Source organism: Gekko japonicus, unplaced genomic scaffold (assembly GCF_001447785.1).
Source record: "Gekko japonicus isolate JY-2015 unplaced genomic scaffold, Gekko_japonicus_V1.1 scaffold1591, whole genome shotgun sequence".
Classification (NCBI taxonomy): Eukaryota; Metazoa; Chordata; class Lepidosauria; order Squamata; family Gekkonidae; genus Gekko; species Gekko japonicus.
In genome coordinates, this window is record NW_015163651.1 from 4,345 (window position 1) to 22,546 (window position 18,202).

The following is an 18,202-nucleotide window of genomic DNA, read 5'->3' on the forward strand; positions in this document are numbered from 1 at the left end:
TACTTGCAGCCACACAGTGGAGATTCTTGTGCTGTGGTGGCAGCTGCTACCAAAGCAGTGCTTTCAAAAAAATCTGCACAGCCAATCAAATCTCCAATGGCCAGTCAGACACTCTGCTGGGCAAAAGCCCTACCTGACCCCTCCCACTTTCTAAAAACACTTGGCAGGTGCCAGAAAATGCGCTGGTGGGAATCATGGTGCCCGCGGGCACCACATTGGGGACCCACGGTATAATGCATCGGCAATGGCCGCAGAAATATATGACATCTATTCATTTAAAATACTTATATTCTCCCCCCCCCTTTTCGTAGGGAATCAGAATGTATAACAATTTTAAAAGCAAATATAATCTCATAAAGAAACACAAGTTTGAGCCACCAACAAATATGCCAGAAAAGCTCTGCTATACAAATCCTTCAAAATCTGAGCAATGTTGGGGCTTTCACCACTTCCCTGGGAAGCCCGTTCGACAGCACAGGTGTAACCACCAAGCAAGTGCAAACCAGGACAGATACAGTTCACACCTGACCCTTTTACCTAGAGAAGCTGGGGATTGAATTTGGGACTCCCTGCATGCAGTGCTCTATCACTGAGCCCTCCCTACTGTTTCTAATTAATGCTGTGCCACATAGAATTTTTAAAAAGGCACTTTTGCCACCTGATTTACCAGCTTTCTCATCAGAAGAGCTAGATTCAGCAGAACAAAAGTGTTTTTAAATCTGTTAGCTGTTGTAGATTTTCCAGGTTGTATGGCTGTGGTCTTGGCATTGTATTTTCCATACAACTCGGAAAATCCACAACAGATAATGAATGCCGGCCGTGAAAGCCTTTGACATGGTCTTGGCATTATATTTTCCATACAACTCGGAAAATCTACAACAGATAATGAACGCCGGCCATGAAAGCCTTTCACAACACATTGTTTTTAAATCTGTTAAAGGCACACCATCCAAGATGGAGAGTTTAAATCCAGAATCTTAGCATTTCCAACCAGCATCACCTCCATCTCATCGGAATTAAACTCCAGCATGCTGTTCCTTGGCAACTTGATCACAGCTTCCAAAGACATTGTTCTAATACAGAGAAGACAGTTTCTGGAGGCTTATTCAATCTGATGGATTGTTGGGTGCCCTGACAACTCAGTCCGAAGTCTTACATGATCCTCATTAAGGGGCTTACATACATGTTAATATCAATGACCATGTTGAGCCCACCAGAACTCAACAAGCCAGCATGGGTGCACAGATAAGCCTTTCAGTTTATTAACTTACATTAAAATTTATATGCCACTTTCTCATAAGATTTATATGCCACTTTCTCATAAGATTTATATGCCACTTTCTCATTAGATTTATATGCCACTTTCTCATAAGATTTATATGCCACTTTCTCATTTCGTGGCCTTCAAAGCACATCACAATAAAAAAATAATTTCAGCATCATAAAAGTCATTCATTTCTGATGCAATAATTACAAATGCAAGTAGTGCAGGCACCTAGGAACATAAACTGAAACTGACACCAGGATGGACGGTGCAAGCTGCAGCCATGCAGGATCGAGCATCCACCAGATGGAGATATCCCCACAATGGTCAGGGGCATATTTCTTTCCCCTTTGGACCCTCTCATGGAGGCAGACACCTCACTAGCCGGGGGCTGTTTGGAGAAGCAGCACTAGCATAGGGCTGGGAATAGTGTTTCCTGCCATATATATACACATGAAGCTGACTTATACTGAATCAGACCATCAGTCCAACAAGATCAGTCTTGTCTACTCAGACTGGCAGCGGCTCTCCAGTGTCTCAGGCGGAGGACTCTCACATCATCTACTGCCTGGTCCTTTTAACTGGAGATGCCAGGGATTGAACCTGGGACCTTCTGCATGCAAAGCAAAGGCTCTTCCCCTGAGCCACAACCCCTGCTGTAACATGACTGCATTCTCCTGACTGTCCACATTTAACTGATTTTTTTCCTCGCCATGTCAGAATGATAGAACGTATAATCTGTGTGTTATCTAGCTGTTTGCAGAAGCAGAAAGTGGCCATTAATTAGGCAGCACGCAAATCAACAAAAGCGATGCCTTCACAAACGAGTTTTCCACCTGTGCCAGTTTATCAACCTATTTCCAACCAGTTTTAGAAAGTACAGAAATATCCACAGAGTTATAAAATGCTTTCCTGCCTACTACAATGAAGAGGTCATAGACTTTAAACCTTGTAAGCGGAGGCTGTTATCACAGATTCCCTAGTTTAAAGAGCTTCACCGCATCAAAGTTCAAGAGGAAATCTGAGCAGTTTCTGCATGAAGGAAGATTCTGATCCTTTGATAGTCGGGAGAAAAGAGAACCGCAGCGAGAGAAGACAAAAGCAGAGAGAGGGTAGTCCGCTATCCCTAATATGTTGAATTTTGCAGGCATTTGAAGACGTTCTCTGCAGAGCAGCTACCCAAATGGTAAAGTATCACAGCAATTATGGCCGTTTTAAATCCGAACACATTAATCATTCAGTGGCACCTCAAAGACCAACGAAGTTCTGCAGTCTGCAGTCACTCCATTGGCTGCTCATCAGTTACCAAGTTCAATTCAAAACGTTAGCTATCATATACAAAGCGCTTCATGGCCTTGGACCCTCATATCTGCAAACTTGCTTCTCCTCCTATGTGCTGCCACAAGAGCTTGGTTTGTCTGAGCAGGGCCTTCTGGGAGTGCTACCCTATGAACAGGCGAGACCAACTGCAGCCATTCTGTGCGCATCTTCTGTTGGGGCACTTGCTTTGTGGAATGGCATGCCTCAGGAGGACAGGAAGTGTCCACACTTCTGCAAACTATGTAAAACAAATTGTTCTGGAAGCCATTTCTGTAAAGGCAATAGGGCTAATATTACAAGAGAATGGTTAAGGAAGGTGCTTTTTACAAAGAATGAGACTGTGGACTAGACCACTGTGTACAGTACGTATTATCCGTCTGCTGCATGTAGTGTCCTGCTCCCAGCGCATTGTCTACTACTTATGTAGTGGTACTTTCTGCACTGTTAATGTACCATGACTAATATGTTTTGCTTTGTTTCAGACTTCTGTAATCCTACCCCAGTTACCTTGTTTATTAGGTATCACATTCTATGGATTGCATTGACGTGCACAGTGTAATCTGCCTTGAGTCTCAGTGAAAAAGGCAGACTATAAACTAAATATATAAATGATGATTTTTTTAATTTATGTATTTATTTATTTATTATTACTTTCTATTTATACCCCGCCTTGCCAGCGGAAACTGGCTCAAGGCAGAGTACAACAAGTTAAATACAATAAAACACCAATGCATAGATGCAATACTATAAAATTTCATGTAAAAAAACCCAATTTGCATAAAGTGCAAGTAAGTGCAGATGGCAATCGCTATAAGATGGTCCGATGTAGGAAGGCCAATATCAAAAGTTGTTCTTAATTCCAGTAACATGAGGAGCGTGACATGTTCAGTTTTTGATAGCTCATTCGTCGGTGGCAGCTCCCAATCGAAGGCCTGGTGGAAGAGCTCTGTTTTACAGGCCCTGCGGAACTGTAAGAGGTCCCGAGGGGCCCTGATGTCTTCCGGGAGCTCATTCTACCAGTGTGGAGCTGCCAGTGAGAAACTCCTAGCCCTGGCAGAGGCCAGTCTGACGTCTTTCAGACCAGGGAGAGTCAGGCGATTTTGCGACCCTGACCTCAGTGCTCTCTGGGGGACATATGGGGAAAGGCGGTCCCTCAGGTAGGCAGGCCCCCGACCATATAGGGCTTTAAAGGTCAAAACCAGCACCTTGAAGCAAATGATGATTGCAGTTTTTCAAGTATTGGGAGTTGTCAGCAAGAACTGGAAACAGCGAAAGGTAAGAAAGGCAGGGGAAGGAAGAAACATGAGGCAGAAGGTAGAACACCACAACAGTTAAGAATCTCTGCCCACAACACACACCCCTCCCTCGTCTTGGTTTTGAAGTACAGATTGCCCACAGAGGGTCAGTTCAGATGTCACATTCCCATTCTTGGGAAACATCATTTGCAGGGTTATCAGGGACAATCCATGAGCTTGTGCACATTCCCTCTCCTCGTCTCTCCCCCCTACACATGCTGGGATTCTCTCTATTCTTTCCCATTTCTCAGCAAGATATAGTTTGGCATTATATGAAAACCAAGCAAATTAAGGTTGGCACAGGTTGCCTGGAAATCAGAATTATGAACCAAAATCAATGTGTGCTTTGCAGGCCTGATTTCCAGGCAAGCCATGTTTGCCCAGTTCGCACGAAACGGCAAACTGTAATAAGAACATAAGAGAAGCCGGCTTCCGGTCTGGCTCCCGCGAATGGCGGACGCATCCTCGGGTCGCTCCCGAGGGCGTCTCTCTGTGTGTTATCTAGCTGTTTGCAGAAGCAGAAAGTGGCCATTAATTAGGCAGCACGCAAATCAACAAAAGCGATGCCTTCACAAACGAGTTTTCCACCTGTGCCAGTTTATCAACCTATTTCCAACCAGTTTTAGAAAGTACAGAAATATCCACAGAGTTATAAAATGCTTTCCTGCCTACTACAATGAAGAGGTCATAGACTTTAAACCTTGTAAGCGGAGGCTGTTATCACAGATTCCCTAGTTTAAAGAGCTTCACCGCATCAAAGTTCAAGAGGAAATCTGAGCAGTTTCTGCATGAAGGAAGATTCTGATCCTTTGATAGTCGGGAGAAAAGAGAACCGCAGCGAGAGAAGACAAAAGCAGAGAGAGGGTAGTCCGCTATCCCTAATATGTTGAATTTTGCAGGCATTTGAAGACGTTCTCTGCAGAGCAGCTACCCAAATGGTAAAGTATCACAGCAATTATGGCCGTTTTAAATCCGAACACATTAATCATTCAGTGGCACCTCAAAGACCAACGAAGTTCTGCAGTCTGCAGTCACTCCATTGGCTGCTCATCAGTTACCAAGTTCAATTCAAAACGTTAGCTATCATATACAAAGCGCTTCATGGCCTTGGACCCTCATATCTGCAAACTTGCTTCTCCTCCTGTGTGCTGCCACAAGAGCTTGGTTTGTCTGAGCAGGGCCTTCTGGGAGTGCTACCCTATGAACAGGCGAGACCAACTGCAGCCATTCTGTGCGCATCTTCTGTTGGGGCACTTGCTTTGTGGAATGGCATGCCTCAGGAGGACAGGAAGTGTCCACACTTCTGTCTTTCTGCAAACTATGTAAAACAAATTGTTCTGGAAGCCATTTCTGTAAAGGCAATAGGGCTAATATTACAAGAGAATGGTTAAGGAAGGTGCTTTTTACAAAGAATGAGACTGTGGACTAGACCACTGTGTACAGTACGTATTATCCGTCTGCTGCATGTAGTGTCCTGCTCCCAGCGCATTGTCTACTACTTATGTAGTGGTACTTTCTGCACTGTTAATGTACCATGTCTAATATGTTTTGCTTTGTTTCAGACTTCTGTAATCCTACCCCAGTTACCTTGTTTATTAGGTATCACATTCTATGGATTGCATTGACATGCACAGTGTAATCTGCCTTGAGTCTCAGTGAAAAAGGCAGACTATAAAATATATAAATGATGATTTTTTAATTTCTGTATTTATTTATTATTACTTTCTATTTATACCCCGCCTTGCCAGCGGAAGCTGGCTCAAGGCAGAGTACAACAAGTTAAATACAATAAAACACCAATGCATAGATGCAATACTATAAAATTTCATGTTAAAAAAAACCAATTTGCATAAAGGGCAAGTAAGTGCAGATGGCAATCGCTATAAGATGGTCCGATGTAGGAAGGCCAATATCCAAAGTTGTTCTTAATGCCAACCCTTTTATCATTCTAGTTGCCCTTTTCTGCACTTTTTCCAATGCTATGATATCCTTTTCGAGGTGTGGTGACCAGAACTGTACACAGTACCCCAAATCAGGTTGCACCATTGATTTATACAGGGGCATTATGATACTGGCTTATTTGTTTTCAATTCCCTTCCTAATAATTTGCCAAGAGAACGTGGGACTGAGCTTTGGGGAGAAATGGTTAAGCCATAGTTATGTGTGAACCAAGCCATGGTTTTAAGTTTTCCTAGGCTACAAACATCAAGGGCGCTCATGCCATGTTGGCTGAGTTTAACAATAAATATTTTCTACAGGCCAACAAATAGTATTCCACTCTAATTTCCCATCTGACGGGCAAACAGCAAGCAAGATCTATTATCTTGGAGAACACTGCACTGACCAGCAGCAATAGCTGGTGGACCAAGCTTAATTCATGCTTAAGGATGTAAGATGGCTCCTGCTCTCCCGTCCTTTCTCAAAAGTGAACAAAGCTAGGAGACAGAAAAGGCATCAGGCCAAAGAAGAACGATTGTAACCAAGGGGACGGCAGAGCATTTAGGACAGTCCACATATTATGCTGATGTCCTTCTTCTCCTTGCCTGAAACAAGCCTCAAACATTATTTTTTAGTTGCCTGCGTCTCCAGAAAGCTCATGAAACTGTCACTGTGCCTAGTAATGTAGTCCAAAAGCAATTTTCCTGTTTTCCACGTGCCTATATTCTGTATTTTCCCCTCATCTCCCTCAATATTATACTACATCATGACTGTTGATAGATCTAATCACTACCTTCCTGTGTTTCCATACTTTTGTTCAAGTAATTGCAAACCAAAAAGTCCTCTAGAGACAATGCTCTGCTTCAACCCTGACCTTCATGCTAAATCACTTCAGTCAAAGCCTGGTTGTAATAAGAACATAAGAACAGCCCTGCTGGAGCAGACCAGTGGTCCATCTAGTCCAGCATCCTGTCTCCCACAGTGGCCAACCAGGCCTGCCTCCTGGCTCTGCAATTCAGAGGTTTAGTGCCTCTGGACGTGGAGGTTCCCTTCTGTCACCATGGCTAGTAGCCAATGATAGACCTATCCTCCATGAATCTATCTAATCCCCTTTCAATGAGTTACCAGCAGCTCATTCTGTATTACTCATTTATTTTATGAGCTACTTCTAAATTGCATGGTAATACATTTGGTCAGACCAGAATTAGTTTTGAGGCCTCGGGTTTTCAGAAATGTCTACATTTTCCCAGAAATACCAATAAGTAACGGCAATTTGTACAGCAAAGAGTACGAGTGATAACGCTGTGCCCCTCCCGCCCCCACCGAACACCATGGCCAAAGTTACACTCCCATTGTAAAGCCAGATTTTAAGTGGTTTTGCTGCTCGGGATAGCAAGTTTCCTTTGTATAAAGATCAGGGAGGGGAGAATTCAAAGTTGGCACAAAATACCCTTTTAAACCAATCACTCAGTGGACTTTTCTCCACAGCAGTGCTCTGCTTTGAGATTTACAGTCAAATTCGACATTTAAAAGGGAAAATATCTCTGTTCTTGAAAAGTTCAAATGCACCCGCTTCTGAAATGTAAGATGAAATCATTATATTAATTTTCAAAGTTCCAGCTTACGCAGGAGCCCCACCTCCACTCATGAGCCCTTCCATGCTAGGCAGGTATTACAAACACAGCTTATACCAGTCCCACAGGGTCACTTCTCATCAATCAGTAATTTGGGAGAGAAGGGAAAGAAAATTAGGACTAATCACTTCCCCATAAAAGAAAGCCTGTGAATAATTCAAAGTGTAGACAGAAGCAGCATGATTGCAAGAGTAGATCCTCATAGACTCACTAACTCCTCTGCGAATTCAATCCTTCATGTTATCAACTCAGCCTGTCTGGATTTGAGTCACAGTGTTACTCTGACAGGGGTCCCAAACCTTTTCAAGCCGTGCTGGGTGCAGCCCACAAAATCACTGAAAGAAAAATGGCTACCAAAGGAGGTGGATCCAGCCATAAAATGGCTGCCATGCCTTACCTTCAGCCACACAGTGAAGATCCTTCTGCTGTGGTGGTAGTTACTGCCAAAGCAACATTTTTAAACATCTACATAGCCAATCAAATCTCCAATGGCCCAGATAAAGGAGGAGGAGGAGGAGGAGGAGGAGACTGGATTTATACCCTTCCCTTCACTACCCAAAGGACTCTCAGAGTGGTTTACAATATCCTTTCCCTTCCCCTCCCCACAACAGGGTGGAGCTGAGAGAGCTCTTTCGAGAATTGCTCTTTTAAGAACAGCTCTGACAGAACTATGCCTTGCCCAAGGTCATCCAGCAGGTGGAGGAATGGGGAAATCAAACCCGGTTCTCCCAGATTAGAGTCCGCACACATAACCACTGCACCAACCTGGCTGGGCAAAAGCCTCGCCTAGCCTCACACACTTTCTAAAAAAGCTTGGCAGTCACCACGAAAGGTGTTGGCAGGCACCATGGCATCCACGGAACCACGCTGGGGATCCCTGTACTACGGCAAGGCCAGGTGTGCCTCTTGAACTCACATCTGTCACAAAAAACATAGACAGCAGAAAGTTTCTACTGGGGGCTAGGAAAAACTAACCTAGTTAAACCTGCTGTCAGAAGGGATTCTATTTGAACCATTCTTTTTGTTGCAAAATGGCTTAGCCTTTCACTGGAGGAAGACAGTGCTCCAAGAACACTGGCCGATTATCTCTTTAAAAAATACAGAACAGTATGAGCGCAGCAGGATTAAAAACCATAAGAAACAGAAAATGGTATATTATCGGGAAGGTTTCACAACCCTTCCCGGTGGGGGAGGGGAACCCAAGATGCAATATTTTAGAAGAGGACAAAAGGACCACTAAATGCTTCACAGTGCGGTATTTCATACAAATATAAACTTTGAGAGAGTACTAAAACTAATGATGCCACAATATCAACACATCAGCAATGTCAACTGAGATTGAAAAGCTCCACAAAAATCCATATAAATGCAAATGGGTACAAAAAAACCCAACTGGCTGAGCATTTTAAGAGGACATTGAAAAATCCAAAGGTAGACTACATTGCACATGTGCAGAATTATATTTTGGGAACGGAGAGTTATTAAGTATACAATTCCAGCTGTAGTCATCCTCTGAGTTTCTAGACCCAAGGGAAGCCTGAATGGTATGGTGGTTAGCATGCTGGACTAAGATTTGCCATGAAAGCTTGCTGGGTGACCTAGGGCCAGCCACACACTAGCAGCCTAACCTACCTCACAGTGTTGTTGTGAGGTATAAATGGAGGAGAGGCAAATGACATAAGGCACTCTGGGTCCCCGCTGGGGAGAAAAAACGTGTACAAAGTAAATAAATAATTCTGGGAGGCTCAAGTCTGAAAAAAGGCAATTCTGCCATTTCCAGAGGGTTGGTTTTTTTAGAACATGCCATGTGTCAGTATGTATTTTATTTTAAAAGCAGTATATTCCAGTATGGTATTCCCTAGATGTCACACAACAAAGAAAAATATCTTCCATTTGTTTTTACAGAACTTAAAGAAGGTATTCATAAATGTGCCTGAGGCGATCAGGAAGGCTCTCACTCTCCTGGCTTTTCGCAAACGATGCAAAACTGTATTATTCGAGATGGCTTTTTTTCAGGCAAGCAAGCGAATCACACTGTAGTCAAGGATTTACAAAGTTACTTGGAGAAATTATTAGGGACTGTGGTCTGTATTACTCTGTACAGCTTGGTGAAACTAGGATCCTGCTATGGGATTTTGCATCATTTAATGTGTCATATTTTATGCTTTAGGGGCTGCGGTGGCTCAGTGGCTAAGACGCTGAGCTGCAGACCGCAAGGTCGGTAGTTCAGCAGTTCGAGACCCGAGTGCCGTATGATGGAGTGAGCTCCCGTCTCTGGTCCCAGCTCCTGCCAACCTAGCAGTTCGAAAGCAAGAAACTGCAAGTAGATAAATAGGTACTGCTTTGTTGGGAAGGTAACAGCGTTCCACGTGTCTCGGCGTCTAGTCATACCGGCCACATGACCACGGAGAAATCTTCAGACAGCGCTGGCTCTTCGGTTTGGAAACGGAGATGAGCACCGCATCCCTAGAGTCAGATTTGACTGGCTTTCGAGCAAGGGAAACCTTTACCCTTACTTTATGCTTCGTTTCCTTTCCGTTTTTAGACTTCTGGTTGGTTATACAACCCTAACCCCATTGCACTGTCTACTGAATATTCCATTTGTCAATTTCACTGACTCACTCTGCGTGATCCACCTTGAGTCCAAGTGAGACAGGCAGAAAATAAATCCCATAAATAACATAAACATTGGGTCCAACACAGAGGAACAGAGAGAGCTTGCTAGTTCAGTTGGAAAATAAAAGAACTTCTCAGGCGTCTTCAGATCCGAATTTATCCCCAGTTTTATAGCTCTGGCAATCTACTACTCAATGGCCCACACCCACCCTGCTCTTCAGCTGCTCTACTCTGCAAATGCAGTTAAGGTGGTTTCCGGTTGTCATCCCTGGTTAGTATTTGGGTGGGAGACCACCAAGGAAGTCCAGGCTTGCCGCACAGAGGCAGGCAATGGCAAAACCACCTTTGAACCTCTCTATTACCTTGAAAACCCTATCATGTTGCCATAAGCTGGATATGACTTGATAGTGTTTCCCACTACCACCACCAAGGAAGCAGCCTAACTCAGAAAAGCAAAACCAAACTTGCCATAACCTACTAATACAATCCGTGCTCTCTTTATTATGGTGCTGGAGAAGACCCCTGAGAATCCCTTGGACTGCAAGGTGATCAAATCAGTCAATCCTAAAGGAAATCAACCCTGACTGTTCCCTGGAAGTCCAGACACTGAAGCTGAAACTCAAATACTTTGGCCACCAAATGAGAAGGGAGCACTCACTGGAGAAGACCTTGACGCTGGGAAAGACTGAAGGTAATAGAAGAAGGTGATGGCAAAGGATGAGATGGTTAGACAGTGTCATCGATGCAACAAACATGAAATTGAGAAAACTCCGGAGGACGGCGGAAGACAGGAGGGCCTGGCGTGATGTGGTCCGTGGGGCCGCGAAGAGTCAGTCTCAACTGTGCGACTGAACAAGAAACTCTTTCTGAAAGGCCTATAGTTGAGGTGCAAAAACAGAAAGCCTGGGCAGAGAACCTAACTTAAACCTCTCCCAGGCGTTACTGCTGCCAGTACTGTGACTAATAAATACCAGTTAAAATTGCCAGCCTCTTTTCAGAGTGAAAAAACAGTGTTTATTTTCTCCTAGGGACAGCCTAACCTGTCATTAGTAGAAAAGTGTCATATATTCTCAGTTTTGGAGAAAAAGCAACGCACAATGGAACTGATTGGCAGCAGATTTGAGGAGAAAGAGAGTACTTTCTTACACAATGCAAAACTGATTTGCAGAATTCAAGGCTACATGATATCGTCATAACATAATAGAATTCATGTTGGAAGATGGGGCTTTTAACGGCTACGGGCCATGACAACTAAATGGAACTTCCGGTTTCAGAGGCAGTATGACACTGAATACCAACTACAGGTAACAGCAGGGAAGAGTTAACTCTCTCCATGCTCTGCTCCTAGAGTTCCTGAAAGCGTCTGTCATAGCCACTCTGGGAAACGGGACACTGGATTAGTTGGGGCCGCTGTCTGATCTAGCAAGACTCTTTTATGCTCTTAATGTCTTAAGAGGTGAGAAAACAAAACAAAACAAAATCCTGAATAATGTCTCTTAAAAGCAGATTTTTGAAGGAGCAAAATCCTTTGGAACTTATCCCATTCATTCACCAAATGCAACAGGCTATGATACAAACCATGGGTTGGATCCAGCCCGCTTTTTCATGCAACCTAATCTTATTCCACTCCTTGTTACAGCCTTTGTTGCAAAAGCCTACTGTCTATGCAGATCCCATGACCCCCATCTTAGCATTTCAGGTGGTCAAAAGAGACCCTTCTCTTCCCCTTTTTTTTACCAGCAGAAAAGCTAGTTGGGTCCAAGCCTCTTATAGCAGTAATACTGAGAAGCATCTAGACCAGGGGTGTCAAACATGCAGCCCGGGGGCTGCATCAGGCCCCCAGAGGGCTTCTACCAGGCCTGCAGTGGAACCAGCGGTCTTCTGCTTCTTTTTCCAGTTCTGCTGCTACTGCATCATTGTAAGTTTGCAGCTTACAGATACACACCTGAACAGCATACTCAAAATTGCAACAGCACAGACATTTTGATGCAATAATTCAGAGCAAGAGGTGTCAGTTGTCAGACACTATTAAATAAACAAAATATTGCAAGAGTGCTAGTGTTTTAAGCATGGTTTAATTTTTTAAGTATATTTAAGTTAAAAAAAACACCTTTGTGTTTGTGTCCTTTATAAGGTTTATATCTCTGCTACCTGGCATTACATTTTATGACACACATGGCCTGGCCCAACAAAGTCTCATTTACTTCAGATCCGGTCCTCATAAAAAATGAGTTTGACACCCCTGATCTAGACAGCGCAGTTGGGCATGCAGAAGGTGAGCAGCGGTGCACAAATTTGCTCCAGACATCTACCTTTCTAAATCTCAGACTAATACAAGTGTGTGGAACAGTGAAAAGAGAATAATCTAAATCTAACGCCTTTGGAACTACTCAACATGCATCGCTGGGAAATGAGATGCCAGGGGGATGTTCAGCGATCACTTCTACAGGTTACTAAACTCTGTGCGCGCAGGGCATACCTGTAGTCCAGCAGCTCCTACCTATCGATCCACAGAGAAGCAAATAAATTGGATCAGATAAATATATACCTCTTGTCATATTAGTTTTGCAAAAAAAAAATATCACTCTGATCCTTTCAAAAAACATTGCTGCTTAATAATTTCCCGCTTACCAAACAGCCGAGCATAAACAAACTGGCACGCAGATGAGCGTATCTGGGTGTTAAATAGATTAGCAGATGCACAGAAATTTCGCACAGTAAAGAGCAGCCCTTGCAATGCTTCAGTAAGGGTATTATTACAGAGTTAGGAACCTGTGTCAGTAATACAACCCACTTCCCACACAGGAATTAGTCTCATACCTTACAGGCTGGTTTCCTTCAGACTAGAATAGCTGCAAGTACTGATATCAAAGTACACACAGAAAAGCTCTTTTATTTTAAGCAATCCACCACTGAACAGCCACATATTCAATCCTTAAATTAAACAGATGTTATTTTACAGATACCATCTCTGCTGGTGTTCAAGAGTAACTTGTACAATACAGGGTGTAAAAGCCACATACATTCAAAGCTGCTTTTCCCAGAGCCAGACTGAAGCTCGGAGACCTAACCTTAAAAAGTCCAGGAAAGCTCCCACACTTCTGGCATTCCACTGACTATGTGAAACAGAATTGTTCAGGAGGGTATTATTGTAAAGGGAACAGAGCTACAGTATAACAGAACTGCTCAGGATGGTGCTTTTGCAATGAGATTAGGTCTGTAATCTATGCCACTGTCGATGGTGCATGTTATCTGTTTGTTATACTACTCTCACTGCAATTGTGTTCTAATTCTGCAAATCCAGTCTCTCCATTGTTCAACATATCACGTCTAACACTTTCTCTGCATCATTTCCTAATTTTGCCATCCTGGTGGGCACTGCACAGTTTATTATATATTTCATGCCATTGGACTGCATTATTTTATACTGTGTAACAGGAGGGCGAGGAGGAGAGGAAGTGGAAGGGTTGGTCTTATACCCCTCTCTTCACTATCCAAAGGAGTCTTACCACTGTCGATGATGCATGTTATCTGTTTGTGATATGTATTATACTACTCGCACTGCAATTGTGTTCTAATTCTGCAAATCCAGTCTCTCCATTGTTCAACATATCACGTCTAACTAACACTTTCTCTGCATCATTTCCTAATTTTGCCATCCTGGTGGGCACTGCACAGTTTATTATATATTTCATGCCATTGGACTGCATTATTTTATACTGTGTAACAGGAGGGCGAGGAGGAGAGGAAGTGGAAGGGTTGGTCTTATACCCCTCTCTTCACTATCCAAAGGAGTCTTGGAGCGGCTTACGATCGCCTTCCCTTCCTCTCCCCACAACAGACAGGTGAGGCTGAGAGAGTTCTAAGAGAACAGTGACAGACTTTGAATCTCAACAGAGAAAAGTGAGCTATAAATAAAATAAAATAATCTCTGCCAATTCCCCTCCTTATTACAGCCCTCATTCCACATGACTTTGGTTCATGCTGGTCCCCAAACACAGCCCTTTTTTTAACCAGTGGTCCCCTAATCCCAAACATAGCCTTTTTCACCAGAGGAAAAGCAGCTGAGACACAGTACAATACTATCATTGCAGAAAATACTAGGCACCAACAATGAAACTTCCGGAGACCTGGTGCTTAGGAGTTGACGGGCTCTGTTTTAAAACAACAAGAGAAACTAGTAAACTAGCATCTGGCAGACTTAGGTTCAAATCCCTACCCTGCCTTGAAAAAAGGCTAGGTGACTGTGGGCCAGTCACACTCATTCAGGTTAGCCTACCTCACAGGGCTGTTGTGGAAAAAAAAGAGGAGAGGAGAATGATGTAAGCCACTTGTCCCCATTGGGCAGGGTATAAATGAAATAAAATAAATGAATAAATAGGTCCTCTCCCCATACTATAATGACTATTCAATTACTAAGCCAAAGTAGGTGATTATTCAATAGGAATTACTTCCTCTGCTGTTTCCTGTAGTATCAATGATTAGATGCTCCTCTTCTGAGATGAACCCATAAATCCAGAACATTGTACGTTGACTTGTGGCTGCTGCTGACTAAAGTATGACTGAACCCAACTATTGTGTAGTCATGAACAGGAGAATGGCAAGATCGGGCACAGTGGATGGTGAAATCTACAGAGACGACCAAAACAGGTCTTCATCGTTCAGACCTCTGAGTAACCTTGGCCAAAAAGTCTACAAGGAGGATCGACAGACCCACAAGGAGGCCTCCTTCATCTCCCTGCAGTTCCCCTCCTTTGACCAGAGCCTGGTAGCTCACTGGCTCAGTCCCCAGCTACCACCTCTCGGATCTCCAGTTTCAAACTCCCTGGAAATCTAGATTGCTTCCGTTAAGATAGTTGCAGGTGAGTAGCCATGATGGTCTACAGTAGAAGAGCTGGATTCAAACAAAATCAACACCGTTTTCAAGTAGACCAACAAAATTTTCAAGTAGATTCAGATGGGTAGCTGTGTTGGTCTGAGGCAACAGAACAAAATTTGAGTCCAGTGGCACCTTGAAGACCAACAAAGCTTTATTCAAGGTATAAGCTTGCATGTGCATGCACATTTCTTCAGATACAATGAAATGGAAGTTACCAGTTCTTATGGATAGGCAAAGGGTGAGCAGTAAATTAGCATACAACGTAATGAAGATGCAAGGACCAAATCAGATAACAGGCTTAGTTTACATGGTCACCATTTGTTTGGATTTAATTCTGGGAGAAAACATTGTGAAGCAAATATATATATATATCAAAATCGGACAATGATGTGTAAACGTGCCCTTCTTAACCGTGGAATGCTGAGAGTAATTAACGGAAACCCTATTGTTAACACACCATTCATTGCCTGTCAAGCATGGAGGTAACTAACAGCATCCTTTAAGGTGGGGTGCTTGGTCATGCAGTATTATGTCTCCTCTGTCACCAGACCAGAGAAATACATTTCAATCTACCACTTCAGATTATATTACATTCTACTAATTACATTCTACATTCTTGGTGCTTTGGGGGGGGGGGTCAACAGTGGGAGGGCTCTTAGTGCCCTGGCCCCGCTGCTGGACCTCCGGATGGCACCTGGTATTTTTGGCCACTGTGTGACAGAGTGTTGGACTGGATGGGCCACTGGCCTGATCTAACAGTGGCTTCTCTTATGTTCTTGTGTTATGTTCTTATTCATTGCATTACATTACAATCACAAAACCAATCTACTATTCCAAATAAGAAATACAATAAAATAAAGAGGATGTATGGCCTGTCTTGGTGAGAATACAGATGTAAGGACTGAATAAGATTCGTATATGTGAGAGAGAAAAAAAACCCAATATCCCTGTTAAGTTCTGGGGTTTTTTTGTTCTGAGTGTTGTAATAAATTGTAATTCAGCTATTTCCCTTTTCAGTCTGTTTCTGAAGTTTCTTTGCAATAACACAGCTACTTTGAGGTCACCCACTGAATGGGGTGGTTTTCAGGGTATAAGCTTTCAAGTCCAAGCTCCATTTGTCAGATATCTCATGGGTCTCGAAGATGCTACTGTACTCAAATCTAGCTCTTGGATTTCCTGTGCCTTTAGGAGATTTAGCAATCAATGGTATCTGCTGGGTGTGATCATAAGAACATAAAAGAAGCCAATGTTGGATCAGGCTAATGGCCCATCCAGTCCAACACTCTGTGTCACACAGTGGCCAAAAAGACCCAGTGCCATCAGGAGGTCCAGCAGTGGGGCCAGGACACTAGAAGCCCTCCCACTCTTGCCCCCCCCCCAAAGCACCAAGAGTACAGTGCATCACTTGCCCCAGACTAAGAGTTCCTATCTATACCTTGTGGCTAATAGCCACTGATGGATTTCTGCTCCATATGTTTATCCAGTTCCCTCTTGAGGCTGTCCATGCTTGTAGCCGCCACCACCTCCTGTGGCAGTGAATTCCATACCTTGTGAATAAATACCTTGCAAAATCTTCTACACAGTGAATGAAGGTAGAAACCCTGTGCAGTAAGTAATCCCAGGATAAAGGCCCCTGTACTTGAAACTTTGTACAAGAAGATCTTTCAACAGTCAAGCAAAGCTCTCAGGTGTGGAGACCGAAGAGACACATTTTACAGCAGTTTTTATTAGGTCACAGTAGGCTGACTGTCATTGCTAGAGACAGTAAGGTAATGGCTTCCATCTCAACCCTAATCTACTCTGAAAGTATTTTCCTATTACTGGAAAAAAGTACAAATGTATTTTATTTGCTTTTCCCAGAAGAACCTGAATGCCTTTAATGGGGTCACTGCAAATTGTACAAGATGAAATGAGGAGAGAACAGACTACAGGGATCAAACTAAACTGTAAGACATCAGAATGGTTAAGCCTTCTAAATATAGTTAAGAAATACCAGTCTTTAAATTAGCTCTTCATTTTTTGAAGAATGTTGAGAGTAATTTAATACTGTTCCTCCTCCAAGCAACTCAGGAGTTTTACGTGAGTCCTCACCCCCAACTCCCCCATTTATCATAACCATCATCTGTGGAGATAGTGAGTGGCCCAAACACATCCACATAGCTTTACACAGAGTATGGATTTCAATCCAGATCTCCCCCAGTCCTAATTCAACACTTTAATCCAGAGGTGTCAAACATGCGGCCCAGGGGCCAGATCAGGCCCCCAGAGGGCTTCCATCAGGCCCGCAGTGGAACTGGCCATCTCCTGCTTCCAGTTCTGCTGCTGCTGCTGCATCATAGCTTGCTTCGCCAGACTCTCTTAATCACTCAGCCATTTCATCTTTTAACCTGGGTCCTAGACTCAGAACTCTGTGCATGACATTTCTGTGGTGAATGTCAATAAATCAAAAGTCTTTAATAATAGTGTTTGTGTCCTTTATAAAGTTTATATCTCTGCTACCTGGCATTACATTTTATGACACACATAGCCAGGCCCAACGAGGCCTCATTTATGTCAGATGCGGCCTTCATAACAAATGAGTTCAACAACCCTTGCTTTAACCATATCTTCCTATTTATACGCATGTGGCCAGGCCACCCTCAGAGTACAAAGGTGATTAAACTATGGGATGGAAGAACTTTTACAATGTGTTCATTCCACATATGAGGCTGCAAAACTTAGAGGGTATAAAAGGTGACTAAAGCTCAAGAATTTTACAGTTCACATCAAGGTAAATTTAACCCCAAGATGTAAACTCTGAGAAGTAAATACACGCTTTAGAGAAGGTGGTTATTACTTGATAAGTGATCTGAAAGGTAAATGAGTACAACCACAAGAAGACCAGCACCCATGATAACTCACTAAAAAGGACTCAATCCAAGTGCTGTACAAAACATGAGTTATTATTCAAAAAAATATCTTTCTCCAAAGTTTTCTTCATACAAAAATATTACAAAAAGACACAGTCTCAAAGAGTGGAACAACAAAGACAATGTGAATGCCATAGAACTTGGAAAGAAAACTGTAGGCTTCAGGCTACTGATCTCAAGACTGAAAGAAAAAGTGTTCCTACAGACTGGTCACAGTCGCTTCTCAGACGAAGCTCTTTTGGAGAAATAAGGTCGACACACCCCGTCAGGACAGAACATTAATTATATGGCTGTGCCTTCTAAAAACAGAATGCTTATTATACGGCTGTGCCTTCTATCAGGCAACG

At 43.1% G+C, this 18,202-nt stretch overlaps 1 non-coding gene across 1 annotated transcript; it reads right to left on the bottom strand.

Moving 5' to 3' along the window:
• Positions 1-1,846: 1,846 nt before the first annotated feature.
• Positions 1,847-1,918, bottom strand: TRNAA-UGC. Its single transcript has one exon. It is a non-coding gene; the product is annotated as a tRNA-Ala (tRNA).
• Between the last annotated feature and the right edge of the window lie 16,284 nt (positions 1,919-18,202).